The sequence below is a fragment of the Anser cygnoides genome, chromosome 7, assembly GCF_040182565.1.
Source record: "Anser cygnoides isolate HZ-2024a breed goose chromosome 7, Taihu_goose_T2T_genome, whole genome shotgun sequence".
Taxonomy (NCBI): domain Eukaryota; kingdom Metazoa; phylum Chordata; class Aves; order Anseriformes; family Anatidae; genus Anser; species Anser cygnoides.
In genome coordinates, this window is record NC_089879.1 from 35773622 (window position 1) to 35798852 (window position 25231).

At 35.5% G+C, this 25231-nt stretch overlaps 1 protein-coding gene across 6 annotated transcripts in view; it reads right to left on the bottom strand.

The window, feature by feature from the left end:
* The window catches only part of LRMDA (leucine rich melanocyte differentiation associated), a 712994-nt gene that overhangs the window by 78888 nt on the left and 608875 nt on the right, over positions 1–25231 (bottom strand). The gene's annotated exons all lie outside the window — the stretch shown is intronic.

Consider the following 25231-nt stretch of genomic DNA (forward strand, 5'->3'; position numbering starts at 1 on the left):
ACTATACTTTACCAGATACACAGCCCAGATTAGTTTCTTGAAATGCAACTTGAGGTCTTAAGTTTTCCAAAGAAACCTTTGGAGACTGTTCCGTTGCTTTTTTTTTTTTTTTTTGCTTTGTTTTTCTCTCCATGATTTCATCCTCATCCAGACAAAGCAGAAAGCTTGAAATAGACTTAACTGAAATTATGACATCCTTTAACAACTCAAGTTATATTTTCTCTATTTCAAGGAGATTAAATTAGATTGGAAAATCTGAGGGTTTATGGCATCACAATAAAAACAGCTGTAATTTCACACAGATTGAAAAATCACATAAACTTCACCATATCTGAGCATAAAGCTTCCATACTAATCCAACTTATCCAAAGCTACAAAACCAAGTGTTGGTGTAAAATTTGTATTATTTTTTTCACATCAATGTTTCTAATAAAGAAAAGGGCAAATAATCTTCCATTAATCCAATTAATGACACATAAAAATGCCAAACATAGCTCAACCATGTAGAGAGTGCCTTTAATTACATTTTAAAAAGTGAAAAAAAATTAAAAAGACAAATCTTCTGTGAACATGATCCAAAGCTTGGTAAACTGCACCAAAGTTGAATAAAATCTTTTTATCTTTCAATATTTTAACAAACATTTACTGCATTCCTACAGATTGCAAGTGGTATTTGTGCTCTTTTCTCATTGATTAGCCAAACAACATAGAAACTATAAATAATTTCCCAAATCTTCCCTCTGTAATGTTTTTTTGCATGTAAGTCATTATCTCTAAATTTCCTCTCCTTTACATATTGACCTTTGCTGGCTAAAGTCCATTTTCAAATTATGGTTCTGTTACTGATTTCAGAAGGCTGTTCTGCAGGTAATAACACTGCAGTTTTTTCCAGTACTGTTTCTGCTTTTATTTCACTTAATTTCTATTTCCTCATTGTATATACCACGGACAATCATCCCAGTGATAATTCTGTCTCCTTTCACTAGACAGCTGCAGACTTTTTTGGCCAGCTACACACATTATTTTCACCATTCTTCAACAGTTCTCTCTAGTAGGTCCTGCATTTTTTATTATTATTATTATTACTATTTTTACTTATTAGCTATCTGGTTTTGAAAATTAATTTTATTTTCCTTATTCCATTCTCCTGTTGAGCTATTCAGCTCTGAAGGATGTTAATTAACCTAACTTTAATTATTCTTCTATGCCCTTGCTTATATATGCAGTATTAATTACATACATACTTACTCCTAGTCAACCAGTGCTCTTTCCTTTTGCTTAGCCAAGATATATCAAGTGTCTGGTATTTAACTCTACTTTTGTGTGTGTGTGTGTGTGTGTGTGTGTAAAGGCAATTTTTCTAGACATCTGACAACTTTCATTAGCATATTGAACTCCTAACAATCTCCAAATATCTTTCAAACGAGTTACTCAACATTAGGATCTATCATCAAAGACACCTAAGGAGGGTAACATAGGGGTTATGCATGTTCAATCCCCAGCTCATCCACCGTTCTTCTCTATCATATTGTAATCTTCTAACTTTCTTTTTCACTCTCACATATATCAGTAGGTGTCATGACATGCATTTATATATACTTCCTAGCCTCATCTCTGTGAATCTCTTTAACCTGCATGCTTTCTCCTAAAAGATTATCTTGCATTGTTTTCAGGAGTGATTATACTTTTAGCTTATTTAATTCTCCTATGTTAATTCCCTGTCCTCACAAACAATTTTCCACATCATCAACAGAAAAGTCATAAAAGGCTCACGGCATCACTCCCATCTTGTACTCTATGCAATCTAGGGATTAGAATAATAAGGGAAAGAAGTAGTACAGGGTCTTGCAGAGAGACAGAAAATGAGAGATGAGCAAATGCCATCATGACAGAGGGATGCAGGACAAATGCTAAGTCCCCATAACTAAAAAAAAGGTAGTCTACACTACTTTGGGAGACCTAAATATTGAAATAGGCATATGGGAAAGTAAAAGCAAGCAAAAAAAAATAGCATGTGGGATTTCATAACATGATCCACTCATGTTCCCATCATTTCTATTTTTCCTCTGGATCCAAGTGAAGAGGTCAACATACAATTCACATACTATTCGTGTTCATCAGAGCAATATGCAAGCATTGCAGCAGGAAGCATATAACCTCAGCTTAACTGTGATATTATCTTTCTTCACATGTACTGTAGTTCTGGGAATTGTGTCCAGTAGAAGGTAGAAGAGAATTGAATCACAACTCTTTCATTACTCAATCTGAATTTCATGCTGTATCCCATGTGAGTAAATACCTAACATCTCTCAGAAAACTACAATGGGATAACTTTAGGGAGATTAAGTCATTACCGTGGTTCCAGTGATTACACCATGTCTGTGAAAACCGTAATCCAAATGGGAAGACACTCTTTCCTCAGCAATTACTAGGCTATAAAGAGACATAAAATCAATGTTTGTATCGATGCTCTTTTATAAAATTTACATTTTTATCTTATTGTAAAGACCTGTGCTTCTTCATTTGCTTCAGAATCCAGTCTAACTTTTAGTATCCCAACTGTTACACTGAATAGACTTCTGAATATCTTATGAAATTATCAATATGGTGTATCTTTTATATACATTAATATTTTTTCCTACTTTCAACTAATGAAATATAAAACTATTTTTCCTACTTGTAGTTAACAAGTTCCATTGAGTGAAATATCTAGTGTTAAAATTTCACTAATATTTGATCAATTCATATTCAGCCAATTCCTCTAGCCGTTTTTTAAAAATCCAGAGAAATGAATGACAGAATTAACTACACAACAGAACTGGGATAATAGATTAGAATGGGAAAAAAAAGCTCAGCATTTAGAGCTGAAGGTTATTTTTGAATTTTTCTTTCACCAAGAGCTAGAAGTTCTTTACCAAAGTCTTTGCTAGACTAAAAATAAGTACAGTGACTGAAGCAGCAATATTAGGTAAAAGCATCACTTATCTGAGTAAAAAACACACCAATAGTAGTACTCATTTCTTGACTGTTTTAAACCTATTTATGTTTATCTATTCACAAAATCTAATATGAATTTCCTTTCCTTTCATGCTGTACTGTCTACTGAAAAGATGGACAGCCAGTTAATCATAATGCTACTACAGGAAGAACATTTTAAGACATATTAGCAAGTATCCATAATCTTGAAGATTGCTTCCACAGTAATTTATAATTTAGTTTGGCTTGCAAGTCTACTGAAGTAGATTGTACCAAGATACTGCCATTGACAGAGACACTCACTGACTGTCTATCTGAGAGCTCTATTCTTTTCCAGGTTATGGTGAGTAGTTTGAAAAAAGAAATGTGGATGTCACTCAAGAACAAAGCCATCTACTCTGGGATATTAGAAGTGTGTAATAATGAGGTTATTAAAAAGTAGAAAAAAAGAAGGTTTGAACCCTAAGAATATAACAATGAAGAATTATTTCTGAATATTTGTACTCAGAGCATGAACTTGCCACTGAAACAAGGGAGTGAAGCCCAATGCTCAATTCAATGAACTTCCTTCAGCATTAATACTAGGTATTCATCATGACTACAGAATACGCCGTGCCAGCATTGCATTGGAGGGGTTCCTGAGAAAGGGAGCATCCAGAAAGAGAACACAGGATGGACAAATTGGTCTAGTAGGCCACGTATGGGCAGGAGGCACCATGTGGGTGCCCCTACTGGAAACCATAGAACTCTATCAGTTTCCTTCGAATAAGCAGTATTACTTTCACAGAGTAATACCCTAACTTCACTGTAGATGTTACTGCCTATTCCAGATCAAGCAGGGAAAGGTATTTGATTTCTTTGGTGAGTTATATACAGATCAAGAACATAATTAATAATAAAAATGATCCTTAACCACACAGTTTTTCAATTTGTTTCTTGGAAGTATGAAGACTAGGAAGAGCACAATCCACCCCAGAGGTATTTCTGTTCTGGTGCCTGCAGATGTTCACAGAAAGTTCCTCTTCATTTTCTAGTGGTGGTGGCTACAGTATGAATTGAAACTAGAAATTCCTCATTCATTCATTCTCCCTTAGAAAAGTGCTAGTCATAGCTCCTGCTTAGCTAGATGATAGAAGGTGATAATTCCTTCTGGAATGTAGCACTTAATGCCTATTTTGGGTGTGATAATCACTAAATTCCAAGGAGATTAGCACTGTAGAATCCCCTAAAAGTAAAATTCACTACAGCAAAAGGAAAGCTGAACTATGAAATCAATAACACTATATAGGGATATGTTGGGAAATCGTAAATTTTTACTTCAACACATTTCCTATCAGCAAACTTCTAACAAACAGACACAGATGAAAAGGAAATTTCTACCAAATGATTTGGTAGAAAAATCTGTTATTTGGGCAGTTATATGGAATAGAGCTAAAATATCATATAGTCTCCTGTAGTGGATTAGCAGTCATGAAATCCGTAGTAACGAGGCTGCTGTATAAGAATTTGCAGTCTAAAAGGACTGCAATGTACTAACGCTTTTGTGTTCTTCTTAGAACAGTCAATGCATTGACTATGTGCTCCATATCAATGCATTGGTAGCAAACTGATCTTGAAGACAATTATTAAGTTCTTCAGAAGTTAGTTCAGATGAATCAGCTCAAGCAAAAGATTCAGAGATGGACTAAGGGCCTGGGAATGCAAGTCTCAGAGGAACAGTCAAATAGATACAATTCCATAGGGACAGCTTCTGACCGCCGTCAGATCACATTGCATATCACAGCGGTGTTGTTTCTAAAATCTTCCTAGATGAAAAACAATGTCAGTTCACATAAAGAAGAGCCAATATAGAACAGGCAAGAGAAAGGGGTAGGAAAAATCCACAGAACAGTGTAAGAGCCCAAAGGGACAAAATATGAGCACTAAAAGCTAACAAAAAAAAAAATCAATTGGAATATACTAATTCACCTGATTAGGTGGAACAATGGGAGGAAAACTTCATTCCGTTTCACAGCTTTCAAGGAGAAGGAATCTTTGAATGGAATCATAGAAACATAGGAATGTGAAACCACTCATAAAATTTAACCTTTCAAATGCATTTATTGAGGGTGAATATATTTGTCTCGTACAGTCTAAGGGCTACATTTTTAAGGTTCATATTACTAGGAGAGAAGCATCTTCATGCATCTAGATACCTTAACGAACATAGTCCCACAGTATGGAAGCAATAATAGCATACAATAAGTGGGATAGCATGAAATATTTGAATATGAAAAACTTGTGAATACTGGATAGACAATGCAACCTGATTCCTAGGTCTTGACTGCATGAAGGCCAGGTTACAACAGAAAACTCACGACAAAGAACCTGAATCTATACAATTCAAGGTTCATGTCTTTCAGTTCCAGTGTGGAACAGTGTGTGGATATGATTTCAGCTTAAGAACGTGGAAATTTTAAGAGAAAGGTGAACCAAGAAATTCCTATAAAATAACAAAGTGAGATTACAAACAGGAATAAAAACAAAGAAAACAATTAATGAAATTCTGAAATCAAATCAAAACCATTATTCAGCCTAAAACCTCCTTGTGTTCACTTAAACACAAAACCCATATACCATCTTCATAACATTCAAATTTCATCAGCCCATATAGGAAGCCCTGTTGGCAAGCCACAAGGAAGAAAGCAGATCTGCCAAGGACAGTGAAAATTCTGAGATCATAAATGTCCACTAACAGTAGTAATTGATTCATATTTGTACACTGCTTCTCAGAATATTGTTGAAAACGTTGGACTTTCAATTGCACAATTCTTTGTAGCATAGAACAATTAATTATGGTATTGCAGAGGCAAGAAGGCTGATAACACTGTGTACATACACCATGATAACTATCATTAGCTGTAGTAGTAAATACATATTGGGACTGGGATTCCAGTCAGGAATGAAGAGATGTGGGAGACTGAATCAGAAACTGGCGGAAACAGAGCTATTCTTATGAAAGATTATTGAGATTTTGCTACTAATTAGTAATGAGAAAACATTACTCTGAAGACCAAAAAACAATCTATGTCTCTTTTATAATGCAGTGGATAAAAATTTAATGCCTATAACGTCTTCAGAACTTTCTGAATTTTAGTTTCTTCATGCAGATGTACAGTATTATATTATTAGTATTATTAGTATTATATTAGATGCATAGTATTTCCTGCACTTATTGATGGAAACTCACGTTAGAAATATTGGCCAACATAAAGCCAAGATTTTCTATAATGTCCCCAATTAGTTGGCTACCACAGGTTTATGGATTATTAAGGCATCTCCTGTTGGCATTCTGCCTTACGCCATTCTTCACTGAAATACAAAACCAAATTCAATCTTTTCTAGATTTTTATTAACATAAAGCTTGCAAACAGCATTAACCCCTGTTCCAATAACTAGCCTTTCATTCAATAAGTCTTTTAGGCATATGCTTAAAGCCATCCATATTCAACAAAAGGCCAAAGCACATAATGGAATTTAAGTGACAGTTCAGATGTTTTGCTGGATTAGGATAAGTAATGTAATTGATCCTATTAAATAATTATGATTAATAATGGTAATAAATAATAACTTCATAATAAAGAGGATGAGCTTTTAGATAATTATTTACATTGGAAAACTGAATTGAGAGTTGTTCATTTGAATAAAGAAGTTAAATAATTAGGCACAAACATTTACAACTGATGTTTTGCAACAAAGAATTAGGACATTTCTTGTCATTCACTTAATGCTGCAGAACTGAATACAAGGTGGGAACTTTTCCTAATAGCTAAATTCACCTTTGGAAACCTTAAATTTACAATGAAAATTTTCTTTCTGTATGAAGTTTTACTAAGCTGTTATTATAAAGGAACATTAAATTCAACAGAAGTAAGCATCAGTTTCATTAAACCAGGTGCTTGATGAGGTAAAATAATACAATAGGGTAACTCATATTAGTTTAAACAAATTAAAATGCACTAATATTGTTAATAAAATCTTTAATTTAGTGGTAACATTAATAAAGCTTTCCCAGTGTCGTTTTTTTCTGCTCTCATTGTTATTCTTATACAATAATGATAATTTTATGGTTTGCAATTAAAATCGCAATACAAAGATACTTTATAAATAGTAGCATTTTTCCCTTTTCCATCTTAAAAAAAAAAGAATTGAAGATACCAGCACACAGTTCCATGAAGTGAAATTACTATCCTAAAAATCTCTCCCTGTTGAAAGTAAAAGGCAGAAACATTCCTTCCAGATGTGCAATAAGAAGAAGAGTCACTCTGTTCCCAGAGGATGCAAGAACTCTTAGAATTTCAAAGGCTGATGCCAAGAAGGCCTGCCAGATACACTTCACAAAAAATGGTTGATGAATTACTGCGGTGAGCACCAACCTTTCAGATAAATGACTGAAAATAAACTAGTTTATGTCTCAATGGAGAGGATAAATTTCCTTCTTGCTTTGGGAACCTGAAGTATGGAGAAGTTGTTGACTGTTCCACCTTTCACTGAACTAATAAAGTTTTACTAAAATCAGGTTGCTTTCCAAATTTCTTTTCAGCGTGGTTCAACAAATTTAGTCAGAGAGAAAGAGTACATCCACAAAAATTCTTACACAACAGTATGACAATCAAGTGTAAACTGCCTGAATCTGTACAGAAGATGATAATCATTGATCTGCAATGTTAAATACATAACTAACTAATAAATTCAATGAAACTTCAAGAATGAGAAGGAAAGCTGTAAAATGCTAATTAGCACATATAGACAGTACTATGTTATCAACAAATAGGATTACAACATGGGCTGTGAATAAATATTGACATGGAAGAATGTTATTCAAAAATCAGCAGTGTGGTAATTTTTAATCAGCCAAATTTTTCTGTGATAAAGCAGAAGCACTGAGTAGCACCACACATTGGGCAGAAGCTTTTAATTCCTCAACTATGGAAGCTGATCCTTCACTTTTTCCTACAGTTGGGAGTAAAGGAAAAGTTATACTTCACTCTCTAGCCCAACATATTTACATGCAACAACATGTCTCTAAGTTAACAAAGACACAAAGCATTTTACTTTTTGACTGACACGCGGAAGGACAAGCTAAGAGACAACATTCAAGACTGTTATAAGAACTGGTCAGCAATCACACCGATTTATTCTGCATGTCTACAGTGATCAAAAATGTTTTCTTATTGAATAGACCTGAAATAATTAAAATTGCTCAGAATAGATTTCAGAATGGCATTATTGGATATGAAAGAGTCAGAAAGAGTATAAAAATTGTGATCAAGGACAATTGAATGTAAAGTACTTCTTCAAAGTAGTGAAGTTTTTTAGGACTTTTGCCTTCATCTTCCTCCTCTCCCCCCTTCATACTCCTAAATATTTCTGAGACTATCCAAATTACTTACAACAAATAAAATTTGTGCACAAGAAACTCTTTTGGCTAAAAGCATGAGGACTTATTACCACATTTCTTTACTGGCACAAAATCTGAGAAAAGCCTCAAGGTGCAAATGATCTGCAGTCTATTTAACATCATGGTTATTTATTTTTATGGGCACTCATTATTACTCCTTACCCTAAATTATAGGTACATTCCTGGCTTCATTTCCTACTGTTCTCTAAGCTTTGTAATTATGTTGTGGGTTTTTTTTTTTTTTTTTTTTTTAAATTCCCAAATCTTCCTCAATACCGCATCAATCAAAAATGCATGTAACATCCACTAGTTGTTTTACAGGGCAGAGACAGCAAACCATGGAACCACAGCCTGGACCCCAGATAAAGACCTTACTCAGGATTGGGATATATGCCATAGCTTGGGTAGCATTGGCTATAAAAACCTGTTTTGCAATATCTTAAACATAGTATTTCCATACAAACCCATATGCACTGAATTAGTGTTTAAATACCACAAGTTCCTATTTTATTATGGATTATGTGCTGAACTACTTCTGTCAAGTTTAGAACAGTATGCCATAATTTTGACTAAATCTAAGCACATGCATCTTTTTCCATGGAAACAGTATTACAAGTATGCCCATTTCTCCTGTCACAGAAGATTTTCATGAATATTTTGATAAACAGCTGTTATGCTATAGTAGTTTATAGCCATAATAGCATCAGCTTCAGCAAAGAAATGACACAGCGTCAGAAGCGATCACATAACAGTTAATTATTTTTGTGAATAACTCGAAAAAGTATAGCGTGGATCACTTCAATATTTGGGTTTACTGGACAGGAAAAAACTTGTGCTTAGATGAAAAAGCCATTGGCTTCTTCATCACCTGCCCATTAAAGCTGAGCTGGGCTGCTGTCACTTTCTTCACAATATCTTTAAAGAACGGTGGGTTTGAACAGACTAAATGATATGGTATTGCTCCTTCCCTCAAACCGTGTTTTGTAATTGCTGAACAGAAAGGCTGCTACAAAAAGTGGGATCTTTATTAAAACAGAGAATCTTTTTTAAGGGCACTGTATCATATATTCAAATGAAAATCATTTATTAAAATGCAAATTGTACATCACCAAAGGCTAAAAGATCACTGCAGATGAGATAGAATCATACAATCACTTTGGTTGGAAAAAAACCTTAAGATCATCGAGTCCAACCATCACCTAGCCAACCATCACCAAGTTCCCCACTAAACCACATCCCTAAGTGCTATATCCAACGCATCTCTTAAATACCTCCAGGGATGGCAACTCCATGATTTCCCTGTGCAGCCTGTTCCAATGTCTAACAGCTCTTTCTGTGAAGAAATTCTTCCTGATATAAAATCTAAACCTCCCCTGGCACAACTGGGGGCTGTTTCTTTGTGTCCTATCACTTGTTACCTGAGAAAAGAGACCAACACCCATCTCCTTTCAGATAGTTGTAAGAGAGCCATGAGGTCTCCCCTTAGCCTCATTTTCTCCAGACTAAACAACCCCAGCTCACTCAGCCACTCCTTATATGCCTTGCGTCCTAGTCCCTTCACCAACTTTGTTGGTCTTCTCTGAATGTGTTCCAGCAACTTAGTATCTTTCTTTTAGTGAGGGGCCCAAAATGATATGTTATTGCCACACAGGTGTTCAGATAAATTCTGAGCCAGGGTGGGTTGAAGTCAAGACAAGAAAGAGCTACATCCCATGAGCAGGATTACTAAATCTTTCTCTAACGAACACAAAGACTGGAGACGGCAGGTGCCAGACCCTTTGTTAATTGTGCCCCAAGGCTCCAAAACTCCCTGCCTTATGACATTAGATCAAGCTCCCTTCTTTCCTTGCTTTCAAAATTTCCATTCTTTCAAGATTTTGCTTTACTTAGCCAAGCTCCACAGATTATTGCACTGCAAGTGCCCAGAGAGACTGCATAAAAGATACTTCATAAAAGCAGATTGCCTTGTTAATCAGAATCTCTTCACTCTCTCTGGCTTGTTAGCCAAAGCAGCTCTTCAAGACTGTCTAACTGCTGTTAGTTTTTCTCTTTTTTTCCTCCCTTTTCTTTATTAAACATCAAGGCAACAGCATATGAAAAAATAAACTTAAACCTCATTCAGCTATGCAACAGGCATAGGAAAAGGTAGGAGGCTCTAAATCAGTTAGAGAAGGTTTTGTAATTGCTCAAAAGCACATCGAAACTCACCGAATTCAGCCCTATTATTCCCTAGGTCACACGAGCAATCCATGGAATCATACTTGAAAGTTCCTCTGGCTTTACATATTCATATGTAAATTCTTTTATAATTATGAGAGATAACACTCAATTCTGCTTGTCTTGGCTTCTCATGGGGTATTAGAGTTACATGAGGGAAAAGGTAAAACGCATGAGCTAACTAATGAAATCTATGAGAACACTGTCTAAATATTGGAGTGATTGTCAAAGAGACAGAAGCTCTGACCGTATTTCATCTTCAGCTTATGATTGCCATTGTTCATAGACTAAAAGAAATCTGACAGTCATCCTATGATTTAGGATTCATAAGTATATTTTCAATGACATATTTCAGTGAATTTGATTACCGAAATTACACTATGATCTATATCATAATGCCTCCCTCCTCCTTCTGATTTAAACATGTTATCTATCAACCTATTACAGAGGTTAAATCTCATCAAGCTGTTCTTAGGCATCTCCAAGTCTACTTTCAAATCAAGAGTCACCAAAAAAATAATACTGATGATGATCAATCAAACAAAATATTTAAACTACTTTAAAAGAGGAGCAGAAAGTTCATATACATCTTGGATAGAATTCACCCAGAAGTTTCAATTTATTCTGTTGCCATGTAGAGCTTGGCAAACAACATATAAAAACAAGCAAAACAAACGAACAAAAAACATGATCAATATTTGGATGAGGGCTTCCTAGTATCTATCTAGGCACTACAGGAAATGTTCACACTTATGAAATAATTCTCCTTCTTAAGTTACTCTTCTAATATACTGTCAACAAATTTTAGGCTACCTAAGGTGACTCTTTAGGATGTGATACAAAACTGATATTGTATAGCTGCAATGCTTAACAATCTGTAGCCACACTGAGATGGACTCACTATGCACAACATCATAACATCAACATATATACGTATCTTGTTTCCCCGCTCCTTCAACATTTCATTACCCTGAAAGTGAAGACTAGGCTGAAAATTTGAAAAGCCTCATCATATATCCACATGTGCATGGCTAAAACACCTGCAGCTAGTTGTTTCAGAGTACAGAGGTGCCTAGCATGTGTATGGATTTCTTCCCCTTAATCTGTGCAGGTCTAACTACAGCCAGAGGGAGAAACTGCCTAGAGATTCCCCTCCTGTACTAATATATTTGTATCCAAAGCAGTACTTTAAGCTACAGATCAGAGAAACCATTTCCTAGATTGACTGAATTTTTTTGTGTTAAGCTTGTGAAACATGGGAATTGTCAAGAAACAAAAATTAGATGTCCTTTTTATTAAGAAATAATATAGAATTTGAAAAAAAAAAAAGATTTATCTCAAAATCCATAAATTAGGAAAGTCCAAAATACCTGCAAACTGGTATTAAATAGCTTACTTTGGAACTTAAAAAAAATAATAATCCTTCAACACCCTTAAGAGACAAACAATCACAAAGCGAGCAAAAACTTAAGATAAGGAACAAACTAATTCTTTTACTTAAAAATATAAACATCAGCTTGACCGCCATGTTTTGGCTTTGCGTTTCACTCTTTGCTCCATCTCCATACTTAAAAACTACTTATGATGAAACAAAGTGTGTTTGACCTTCACAGATCAAAATGATTAGACCTTGCTGTTGCACCTTTATCTATTTAAAAGTACCTTCTGAAGAGGGAACTAGTTAAAACTCAGTGCTATCAGAATTATCCTGTTCAAATTTTAAATAACTCATAATATAAACCAAAATATTTATTCAGATTTGAAAACTTTGTTGTCATTACTCTCGAGACCTCATTTTATGAATCAGATGCTGTTTGCCCTCCCAAACTGTCAATAAGGTATAAACTAAGTGCACAACTTTGTAAGCTGACTTAGAAACTGGCATCCTCCAGAGTTTCCACAGAATAATTCTATATTTGAGCTCTTAAATATGCAAGAACAAATCCAGAATAACCCCCACAGCTTTACAGTAACAGTATTAATTCTTCGCCTTTCCTGCTTGTGACAGTGAAAAAAGAATGCCAGAGCAAAATTTGACTCCCTGGTAAAACGCTGCAGCTTCTTTAAGTTGTAAGTTGACAAAGAATGATTTTAGAGAACTGTTATATTGGTATAAACTAAATATTAATCCGCCAGGAAAACACTGTTTGTATGCAGGATAGACGACTTAGGGTTAGAAGTGTGTTCTTGCTTGTGACTTGTCTTGTGTGGATCTCCCATTCAGTGCATTTCTAACTACTGTATCTTAGCTACAGAAAGCCAGTGTCTATCCTCACTGGTCGAATCTCCCCTAGAACTCTTCCTGGCTTTCTTTGTACTCTACAGATCATACCTGTACCTTAATTTTTTATTTTTATTTAATTTATCAAACCTCAATTCATGTTTTAACTTTGCACAAGAACCTCTTCTGCCTGATTGATGTTTCCTGTATCTCCCAAATGAATGTCATTTACTAGCCTTGCAGTCTATTTTAACTAGTTCACTTCTTCCAGATCTGAACAGTCATCTTTCCAAAGATGCAGACAGTAGAAAGTACTTAAGGATCAGCAGAACAAGAGAACTTATAGACACTAAGCACTCTCCTTCATAGCATGTTTTGATGATCTAATTCTGCTCATTTGTGGGTCCATTGAATAAAACCATTGTACTCCTTTATTGCAAACACATTTTTAAAGAAAAAAAAATATCAGATGGCTTCTGTTTTATTGTTAAACTCACCTTGGTAAAGGGATTACTTTTTACAATAACAGAGTGGAACAAAAGTGGAAAAAAAGCAGTGCAATGATTAACAGTTAAGCAAGGGACTCCTTCAGCCTTCCTCCACACTTCTGTCATTATTATCTAACATCAGATAACAGGACAGAGACAAACTTTACATCTACAATTGGAGCCTGAGGGATGTCTATATACCTCCTTCTTACCTTATTGTCATTTCCACCTGGTATTTCTTTTTCTTAACATATGTGCTTTACATCAGTAATGTTTGCTTCAGAAGCACAAATTGCTTCTTAATGATCTAATAGGTTATATTTAATCTATTTATTATAAAGTTGCTCTCTTTTTTTCCCCAGTGGAATTTATCATTCACTGTCTTCACAAAGTAGGAAATGATCTGCCAACTGAATTAATTGGGTGGGGTTGGTTTGGTTGATTTTGGTGGGGGGTTGTCCAGCTCGCCCGGCAGGGCCCAAGGGATGATTTGCATTGAGCCTGCTCCTTCTATTTCATGTGAACAAAAATGACTGTTAAGACAGGCTGCTCCCCCCTACAGTTCGGCAAAAAAACACCATCTGGGAGTTGCCTCCATCCTATAAGGAAAAGGTAGAGATGGGACAGATGCAGTTATCTAAACAAATCTGAATGCAGTTCCTAACCTACTGCAGCAGTTGGTATTGAGGAAGCTAAGCCAATGCAGGGAAACCCAGCATACTGGCATAGTAGCCCCCTAGGTTTGGTACACATGTATTCTTACGACACTCAGACCAGACATTAACAGCAATTTAGTTCTCCATTCATTGTGAGAAATCAAGTCTACTACCATAAATAGTTTTGAAAAAGATAACTCAGGCCATGTTCACTTTCCACCTCTCTGTGTGTGACCCCACAACACTCAACAGAAGCAAAAGAAGTTCAGGGATTACAATCTTGCTTGGTCTTTAAGTAGACATAACAAGGGTTGCTTGCATCCCCCTCTGCATAGCATTCCTGCGAAAGGACCCTTATTCACCAGCCTTACTTTTTTTTTTTTTTCCCCTCTAGCCTACTGTGCTAAATATCATCATTACATTTGGTAGGCATTGTAACAGAACTGCAATACAAATCTTGTTTCACTTGAGAAGCAGAGACTACGGTTCCTTAGGTTTTATAACATAGTGCTTAGTACAAATTCACTGAATTTTTCCAGTGTTTCACTATGTGATTTTAGGAGTCTATTTTCCCCAGTGGCATGCAAGTACTAAAATTGCATTGCATTTTGCTCTCAGTAGGTGGGAAAGTGCATACACAATGGGTTATTTTCCATTCTTTATTTCAGTTTTATGCAGCCACAGGTGGGGGGTCTTTCAGGTGGTTGCTTAGCTTTACTAGGCACTTTAGAGTCATAGACAAGCTTTCTTAAAAAGGTCTTACAAAAACACACCAATGTTGTCAATCATGCAGTAAAAGAATTCCTTCCTGTGTAAATAGAAATAACTTGCAAAATCTCCCAAACTGCAAGAGGGAGAACAATGGATATCAAAAAAAAAAAAAAAAAAAAAGATCAACCATCCTCTTTTGGGCAAGGAACACAAAACAATTTCCCTTGTTTATACTTACTGTTCACCTCTTTCCTTCCCTTCTCCCCAGGTGTGAGCTCTCTGCTTAAGGGCATACAAAGCTAACAAAGGATGTCATGGTACTTCCTATCATTTATTTTTCTAGCACTGAGGCTACTAACAGACCACTGAAACATCACAAAACAGGAAAAAAAAAAAAAAGGGGGGTAGGGGTGTCAACCTTCCTAACATTTACTTTCAGAGCTCTGAAAGAAACTTTGATCAACAAACATATCGTTAGATCATGAATACAGATATTCATATTCTATAAAACACTGACAACTTCTTCTTGCATAAGGACATGCAGTAAAATAACACAAAGATAGCCCTTTCTTTCCAGAAAGCAAAATTAAAGAAAGGAACCTTCACCCACAGCTTCCTAACAAACTACGTACATGGAATGAAGAAATTCAAAATACATTGCATCTTTTTGGCTGATCATAGCTTGGAAGAAACGTATATTACAGTATGATGTGTGAACCATAAAGAACCAACACACAAGGGAGTAAAATAGTTTCACTGTTGTTATGCAGATGTCTGCTCTTTTGACTGTGCAGGAAATTTATTTCCTCACCTATTCCTCCTAGTTTTTTATTTATTTTTTTTAAGTAGGCTTCTACATGTACTCACTATGTGGGAATTAGTACTTTGTTTCTGATGACTCCCATTTCTCCCTCATTCAAATCAGTAACTAACCAGAGGAGAGAGGCCAAGGTCATGTAAGCATCCTATCCCACTAAGAAATCTTAAATCCTCAGAGAAAAGCAGCTCAAAATTGAATGTTCAAATTATTTTCATCATAAGCAATATGAAGAATGGTGATCAATATTCAGCTGCAGGAGATCTTCCTGTGTGCATATCATTTTCTCAGTAGAGATTTAGCTATTTAGAAACTGAGATGTACAAGCTCAAAAATAAGACTGTGTCACATGTTCAAAGGCCCTTATTAGTGCATGCAAAATGGTAGTAGTCCATTAGGCTAACTAGTTTTCATAAATAATAATCCTGAATCGTAGAATATTCTGTGACCAACTGGCATGTGCAATTCAAAATATCTCAGATCATTAGCAAGCAGTATCATCTGCAAAAGCATCAAGAGACTCCAGAAATTTTCCTCAAAAAAGCATGAAATGAAAGAATGAAAATTTACTTTTTCCTTATACAGAATAAATTTTGAAGAGAAATTGCCATCACTACATTTCCAACATTTGATATACAGACTCATGGCATGAGGCAGATATTTACTGCCTCTGGAATTAACATGTGCTCACCTGACAGAATATTCAACTGGAACCTGTACTGTAAAGATTCCTTTTTTTTTTTTTTTTTTTTTAAACCAAGACTATAAAGCTTTATTCTGTTTACTATGGAACAGTATACGCTGTTTGGAATATAGTAACATGTGTCTGTATGTTATTAAAAACAGTAAATTCCTATTTAAACAAGGGTTACAATCTGTGTACTAAACACTCATTAATGGTTATGAATCTAAATAAAGGGGGGGGCACTTGTAGCAGGTGTGCATATCTATGAATTTCAATACATTGTAAAACTGTCTGTAGCCAACAGCTTCATCATTTGGCCTTTCTGAGCTTGGAGACAGGCAATTTTTCATGATTTTACTATTTCTGGCCAAACAAAAAGTTTTTAATTAAATATACCACATGATTCCAGATGTTTGTTTATTTGTTCCAATGAGGCTGTAAAAATGCCTGAATGATAAAATTGGAGGACTCCTGCAAAAAACAGGCTAGGCTGAAGTGCTAACCAAACATGGGGATCTCTCAGGCGACTGTATGTGCTCAGCGACTGTATGTGCTTTGAACATGTTTCTCCTGGAAGGACTGTAAGTAGCACAGCCTACGTCTGACCTTCTGTATTGTAAAAGGTTATCTATTATAAAGCCAAGTGGCAAATTTACTGGACAATTTATTTATTTATTTTTAATCTCCAGTTGCACACTCATTGCATCTTTAGTTCTTTTGCATATCTGAAGATTTTAGACAGATTTATGGTTTTGGATCCCAAGTTTCCACTAAAGGAAGCCAATGTTTTTTATGTTTTTCTGCCACCTTATACTCATGTTACTTGGAGCTTGAGCATTCTCATGTTTTCTTATTGCCAGCATGACAAAATGAGCTATGTTGTGAAATATCAGACACCTTCTAGTCTACCCAAAAATCTGAACTAAGTTTTTTTTCCTCATTAATCATACTCACTCTGATGTGACACTTGTATGGGTGACTGAGGCCCAGACTGCCAGGTTAGTTTTGGCAAATGTGGGGAAAGTTGCAATGAAAACAACAGAAGTTATGGGAATACTGAAGGAAAAAAAAAAAAAGGCTTCAAGGCTTCAACAGTCAGATTAGAAAACATGCACTGTGGAAAAAATGAAACTGTAATATCTGGGAAAAGAAAAAGGCTGATAATTTTGAAAGGCTGAGTTTTATATTCCTAATTCCCATTAGATATAGAACTGGAATTTTGCACATAACTCCTTAGATGTTGAACAAAATTTTAACCTAAACTTGATTAAACACTTAATTCCTTAAGTACCTAAGGTTAAGTTAATCTTAATGCCTTTAAAAGTCTTGCCCCCAAAACGCCATTATTTCATTCCCACATAAAAGTAGCACTTCAGGAAGTGATCTTCCTAGAACTTCTTGTCCACTTGGTCTCAGCCCCCTGGGTTCACTTTCAAACCCCAGAACACAGAGAATACTCACAAATTAAAACTATACTGTCTTTTAAAAATTAATCTTAACTTTTCTAACCATCAGGAAAGGCTCTGAACAAAACTGAAAGTCACTTTATATACCATTCCCAACTCTTTCACCCCACCCTGGTTTCACATGCCTAGTTGCTCTCATCATGGAAAATAACGTGTTTTAATGCTGAATTTTTAATAATCTGAAGTACACTGATTCAACTCCAACATTCCTTTTGTACACAGACAAGAAATTGTTGACCCTCTAAGTGTCAAGAACATGAATTCAATGACCCAGAAAGTGTATTTCTTGAACCATATTAGTCAAGGTCACACTCAAATCCAACCACAATTTATTCCGCATTTGGGAAAGTCTTTGTGCTTTACACAGAACACGCAAGCACTGGCTGAGACTATCACTACTGAGCAAGTGAGGTAAATTGGTCCACAAAAGACCACTGTTATTGTGGTGGTTCTATTCCAGTAAACAAACAGATTAAGGCTCAGGAGAGGTACTACATGAGACACTCCTTAATCTGCTTTTTTCATTACTGCCCAGCAATAAACCACTCCAAGGCTGAAAGCTGAATGGATTGTGTGTGCTGGACCTCTTGATTTCTTTGAAAGGCAACATCTGTGACTGTGTGTCAATTCACACAACGGGGGACACATGTCTAATGCATTTGCAGACTCAGGGCAAATACCAATACATGTGGGCTACTGTTATCAGATGGAAGCACTTCAAGGCAATAAGCCTCTCTAAGAAAACACGCCTTCTAGCATTTTTCCCCACTTACGTTGTTCCACTGATCCCTTTTACCTATTCTTCTCCATTCCCACAAAGCAACCGCATCAGAGAAACTGAGTGGAAATAAACTCGAGTGCAGTTTGGAAGGGAAAAACACAGTTAGAAACACGAAATCAGCTTCACCACTGAAGAAACAGAGGACCATACCTTTCAAATCAGCTCCAAGTATATGGTTTGGCAGGTCTATATGCACATACAAAGCCCATCTAGCAGTGGCTGCAGGATAAGCCCCTCTCAGTAGCATCAAAAACAATTAGTTCACAATAGAGAAGCCTGTAAACATCTCCTGTTATCTTCTTACACCTCCAAACTGCAAGGACTCCAGCCTACCACTGACAGATTTTGTCTTTCAAATGTCTTTAACTAAAGGAAACTAAGACAGGAAAACCAAATCTTTTCTTATTCAAATCTCCTCTCGCACTGGCACTCATCTTTACCATCACTTTGCTTCCCATACTTCTCCAGTGTAACTTGTGCTTCCATTAATGAAAATTTTCCAAACTCAAAAACTAAGCAAGGCACTAGAACCCAATTTCTCATATCACAGAAGGCAAGCCAAATGACATTTCTTTCTTTTCATCATAACAGAATCTTTATTTTAGTCATCTCCTACAGTACCAGAAGAAGAGGATTTCCACACACTCCCCTTGGGGCTGTCATGAGCACAGTACAACTCACTGATGGGACATATTTTCTGCCATCAATAGGAAATGTCACAGCTTTTGAGTGTTCTTGCTCCTGGAAGATATTTTTCTGTTCCATGTTACTGCAACACCTCACCACCACTTTTTTTTTTTTTTTTAAATGGTCAGTCATCTCACGTTCAGAAGATCCTGGCCTAAGAGGTGTGCAGCCTATCACTCACTCTGAAATAATGTAGCTTAGAAACTAGAAATACGGTTGCACCTCATGAAAACCAACAAAAAAAGAATTACCCACTATTCACAGGTCTCTGCCTCTGAATTTTCATATATTGCATCCGTTTGCAGTTCTCTTATTCATCCTGCTCTGAATTGTCAGATGAGTTTAAGCAAATATTCCTATATACATGTATATACATCTTTTGTTAAAATTTATTTTAGAATTTATCAGATTAGCTGAATGATAAAATACTACTCACAGTTATTTTATGATTATTATTCTCTTTTTGGACAGCACACAATGAGCTGTTTTATGCAGCTATACAGAAAAATCAATTGATAAGCATAAAGTGCAGTTCACATTAAGGAAACTAACTAATTATGATAAGCTGCCACGTAAATTGCTTTGTGACTTTTCCAGCAATCAATTTCAAACTCTAAATAAGCCTCTGGCTTGAAAACACAATGAGTACCTAACAACTGTGTCAATAATAATAACAGAGAAGACTGCAATGATAATATAAACAGGATAATTATCTCTCTGGAAGTAAGTTTTTATACTAGCTGATTTCTTTTTATGTCTGTGATTTAAAGATAGCACGGCTTTTCAGACTGAACATATATTGAGTTGAAAGCCTTCAAAAATATGGACTGTGTGTATTAACATTTATTATTAAGAAGTGTGTGCCAATTCTATAATTTTACTTCTAAATTTGAAGCATCATTTTAAAAATCAAGACCTAGTCCTTGAATGATCAATACATATTAGTTCCAGATGAACCACAGAATATTTATGTCTAAAATCTGCACATGCTGAGCAAATTGAGGTAGAACAGGAAAATCCCTGGAGGATCATTTGGGACTTTCACACCTCACATCAACTGGTTCTTTCACACACACTCCTCCCGGTTCTCCAAAAATTCCATCTTCTGTCTGCAACACCAGACTTGGAAAGTAGTAGGTCTCTCTGACAACTAGTGGATAGTAAATTCTAGGACATCTGGGTCACCCAGTGCTCATTGTGCATTCCAAAGTATACTTCTGCCTCGACTTAGTACATATCTCAATTCCTACAAAGCTAGTAGCTGGATTTTACACCCTAAAAATCAGTCAGAATGCATTATGTACAGTCACACCAGTCATTACTAAAAATTCTATACCTATATACTCTGAGTACTATAGCACAGTATAATTGTTTATTTTTCTGTGATCAAACAAAAACAAGTGTATTGAATGCAGGTGTCTCTGTAACAGACTATATGCCAACATACTTTTGCTTGCTTAAAAATGCTAAAGTTTGGAAAGGTCTTAATTTCAAAACAATTCTTCAATACATCCGTCAGAACAAAAGAGAAATTCAGAAGGAACTTCTTTTCTTTTCCAATCTCTCTGTCTCAAAAAAAAAAAAAAAAAAAAAAAAAGGACTAATGGAAAACAAAAATATTCTGTCCCTGGACTTCTAGGCTTTGCTTTTGGATGTAGTTTAAGACTTTCTTTCTCAAATTGGACTGCTTCAGAAAGTAAGAAAATGTGTCAGTATGGTAATTCAAACATACTTCTAGAGTAAATAACAATTTTTCATTCAGGCACTTATAATTCAAAATGAGGGGGGAAAAAAGAGAAAATAATTTCTGTGCATACCAGAATGCTTGGATAATTAACTGAATAGATACCAGAACAGGACAGTGGATTTGTTCAGGAAGTTCTTACAAGCCAGAATAGATTGGAACTATTAAAACTTGGCGTAAATCCAATCTAAGGCTCTAAAAACTACATACATAAATACAAGCTTAGTTTTTAACAGAAACTGCTTCTTCTTCCTTCCACCAGTAACCTATGGGGAAGACTTACCTCTGGTTGTTCCCAGAAGCAAGATCTCAAGAAAGGGAGTCATTTATAAAATGTTACTGGAAACCAAATAGCTTTGGCAAACTAATAGGTTTTCAAGTAAATCAGATACTAGACAATGTTATAAAATTTCTGTTTATACAAAGAGCATCCAGCACTTTTTTTTTTATATGGGAAAAACAGATTTTCATTATATTTATGATTTAATAATTTTGCTTCTCAAGAGATAGAATGAAAAATTACTATTTTCCCCAGCAAATGGAAAGCACTGTTCTTTTCGGAAGGCAACTTGAGTCTGAATGCTTAAACATAACAAAGGAACTTCCTTACCAGAGATGACATTAAGAAGAAGGAATATACAACCTAACATAGGGGAAGGGGAGAAAGTAGCATTTTTCTGCACATCCAGCAAATTATCCTTAAAATTAGGATATTAAAATTTTAAAATTTCTTTTTCCATCAATTATGACTACATTAAGTATTTTAAAGCTCTATTTTAAGATTTTATATTTACTCAGTTAATAAATTGATGATGATAAGGAACAGAAAGGTAACAGGTCAACATATGTCATTTTCACTGTTTTGTATAAGCAAAATTTTCAGAATATATTTTTACTAAAACACATTACATTTCTTTAATTTTGTGTACTGGGAGCATGGCCATTTCTATTTAAAAACAACAGTATATACGTTTGATTTTTTTGTAGCTATTTTCTTAGATCTGGAGAAGCAGGAAGAGAAGTCAGGCCCATTTTATTTTGTTTCAGTAGCAAATTTGAGAACTACTATAATACAAATCATGGATTTTTTTTATTTTTTTTTAAAGCATGCTGTATGACAGGGGGAGGTGTCTATGAACTGACTTATTTTTATCAGGGTAAGAGAATTGTACAAAATTCACACAACTAAATCACTGATGTCTAAAACAATATAAAAATAAATATACAATCAAATATAAGATACTAATTTAACAAAGACCCTTAGGAGTTTAAGATCATCGTTTTGAAATCTAAACAAAAATAAAGCTAGCTATAAAATTACCACTTTGGAAGGCCTGCTTAATGGGACAGTAATTAGATCTCATAAAGAATCAAATCACATTGCTGTCAGGTGCCCGAAACCTGCACCAAAGAAGGCCAATACATTTTCTACTAAGAAATAAATGGGACTGAGCAAATGTTCGACATAGAACAGAGCTTCTGAGCAACAATGTAATTTATGGGAAAACGACTTTTCCATGATGGGGAGAAAATTTCTAAAGCTTAAAAATGTTTATTCAATATTTATCACTCTCATCATGTACTTAGACACAAGCATCGTAGCATTTGATATAATATTTACAGTGATTATACCCTTGTATTTATTCCACTCTAATACAGCACTGTCATATGCAGATTCTGTGGGTTCTGACACTGAGAGGGAGATTTTTAAAATTCCTAAACGTTATTTGTACAAAATACTGAGTCAACCCCAAAAGACCAGATCTTGTCTGGAAACAAATATGTGAACGAGAAAGGTTTAAGATACATAGTGCAACACAAGCAGAACAACATGCTTTTGTTCCCCTTGCATATTTCTCCCTATATATAGCTATGAATTTCGCAAGTAAAACTCTACTATTCAAACACTGTTTGCTCTGCTCCCCCTCCCAATCCCAAAAATCTATTTACAGCTGTACCAAACCATTTGACAGACTTTCAGATTCTGGTAAACAAGTTTCTCCAGGGACAAATAAGAGCACTTGACAAACTTAGAGCATTCTTCTTTTCAGTTTGGGTCGAAAACTGCCAACGTTTTACATATACAACAGCTGATTCAATCATTTTTTTACAACACTGAAAGCATTCAGTGGAAAAAAAAAAAAAAGATAAACATGCTATTTTAGGTTACGAATAAGTATTTCATTCTTTTCTTGGAGATTTTTCTATTGACTCCAATTAATCGTTTATGGGCTTGTGAACTTGGACATATTTCTTTGTGTAAAATAAGTTGATTGAGTTAATAAACCCTGCCAGCAGGTTGTTCCAAGCTTTATTTACAACACCTGGAATTCTGGAAAGATTTCTTAATGATTTCCTTGTGAATACATACATATATATACATATTACTTATTGAAGCATGTTAACAATGTCTCTTTTAGGGCCAATTTTACCTCCTTCCCCCCACCCCCACCCCCCTTTTTTTTTTTGGATGACACTCTCTTCTCTATTCACTTAATACATAACTGTGCTTAATCATCAAGGAAATTTTCAGCATCTGTTTAGCATGCAAAGCAGAATATTTCTGGGAAGAGTAAAGACAGAAATAATATGGAAGTATGTGAATAGCTAAGGGTAAAAAGTTGATAATTTGGGAAATACCATTCTCCCCCTTCACAGCAAGGCAGGAGGCACTCTCAAACCCTAGTGAAGACAGTGGTATTCAGTATCTGGTGATTTCCAGATCTGAACAGGCACCCATATAGACACGTGGGTAGCACCTGCTATAGCTCCAGAAGTCAATCCATACTGCAAAGCAGACAACTTTTGATGCACAAACCTACTGGCATCTCTATGTCAAAGTCAGCCATGAAGCCGCACTCCTAATTCACCATCATATAAATAAACATATCTGAGGATACCTAGCTTAGATACATATTTAATGTATTTTAATAGATCTTAGGCATTTACAACATTCTGTTATTCTACTTACTGTCATGCTAGACCCTGGCTATTTAATCCAACAGCAGCAATCCAACCTCAAAGCAAATATGCTTTCCTGGAAATCAAAACCACAACACATACCTTGGGTTTTTTGTTTGTTTTCTCCCCCCACCCCCACCCCCCCCCTTAAATTTTATCTGGGGGGATGAGGAAATGGGGGATAGAGAGGGTTGAAGTTATTTTGGTCTGTTTGTTTTTATAATCTCTGAAGTCCAGGTGTATGCTCAAATCCAGGATTTTGGTTCAGTCCTTTCTCTTTACATGACCTCAGTGGCAGAACACAACACACTACAGCACTTTCAGGACATCTGATTTTCAGTACAACATATCAGTTTACGCCAAGGACAGGATGTGGCCTGATATCCATCTGAGCCCTTGCAAAACAACAGTGATACAGACTGCAAGGAATGAAAGCCTAATCAGTTGCTTTCCTCACTCTTCCCATCTGAATCATGGATCCTTGTCCAGTTGCGCTGCCTACCTGGTTCTTTCTTAAGGTTTCAAATAATAAGGCATTCTACTAACACTACCTTGATCACCTGCACTGTCGTAGAACACACACTAAAACCAAGTTACCATCAATTCATAAACACAAGATTTACTTTGATTCTGGTATTCTATACAAAACACTCCTCTACAGAAATGGTTTACATGATTACAGCTCGGAAAAGTTGAACTATTAAAATCCCCATGTAATCAAATGCATACTGTGGAAAACACAAGAGTATTGGTGCTCTGGTTTCATACTGAAAAACGCTGCAAGCTTTATAAATTTTTCCTTTATATAACAAATGTGAAAGAGCTTGGAATTTGCCCTTCTTGACTGATCTAGTTTTTCACCTGCTCTCTGAACTTTTTGCTCCATAGGTATGCAGAAGGAATTCAAGAATTTGCCCAAGGTGCTTTTTAAGTTCTAAGGATTGGTGAAAAAGGAAATTGAACACTGATCCACCTTTAACATTGAAAAACATAGAAGAATCAATTTTTACTGGGAGGAAAACATGTTAACGTTTCAAAATTATAGCCCTAAATTATTAAACTGCCAAAAAGCTCTCTCTTTACAAATATTAGAAAGTTTACAATTCTCTCAAAATTACCAATACTGCATGTAATCATCTACTTAGCAATATTTAAGTACTCTAATCTCTTTAGGTTTTTCTCTCACACACACACACACAAAAATCATTGAATGTTTTCCACAGATTTATTTGCTTTCCCAGCAGACCACCTTGAACTCCTATTTAATATGAGTTAAAATCTGTAGTCTTGACAGGTATGGTTTTCTCATCTAGTGCTTGAAAGGCACAATGTTAAATAAAGTGCTAATACAGCAATAACTAATACAGAGAAGGCCTTACAA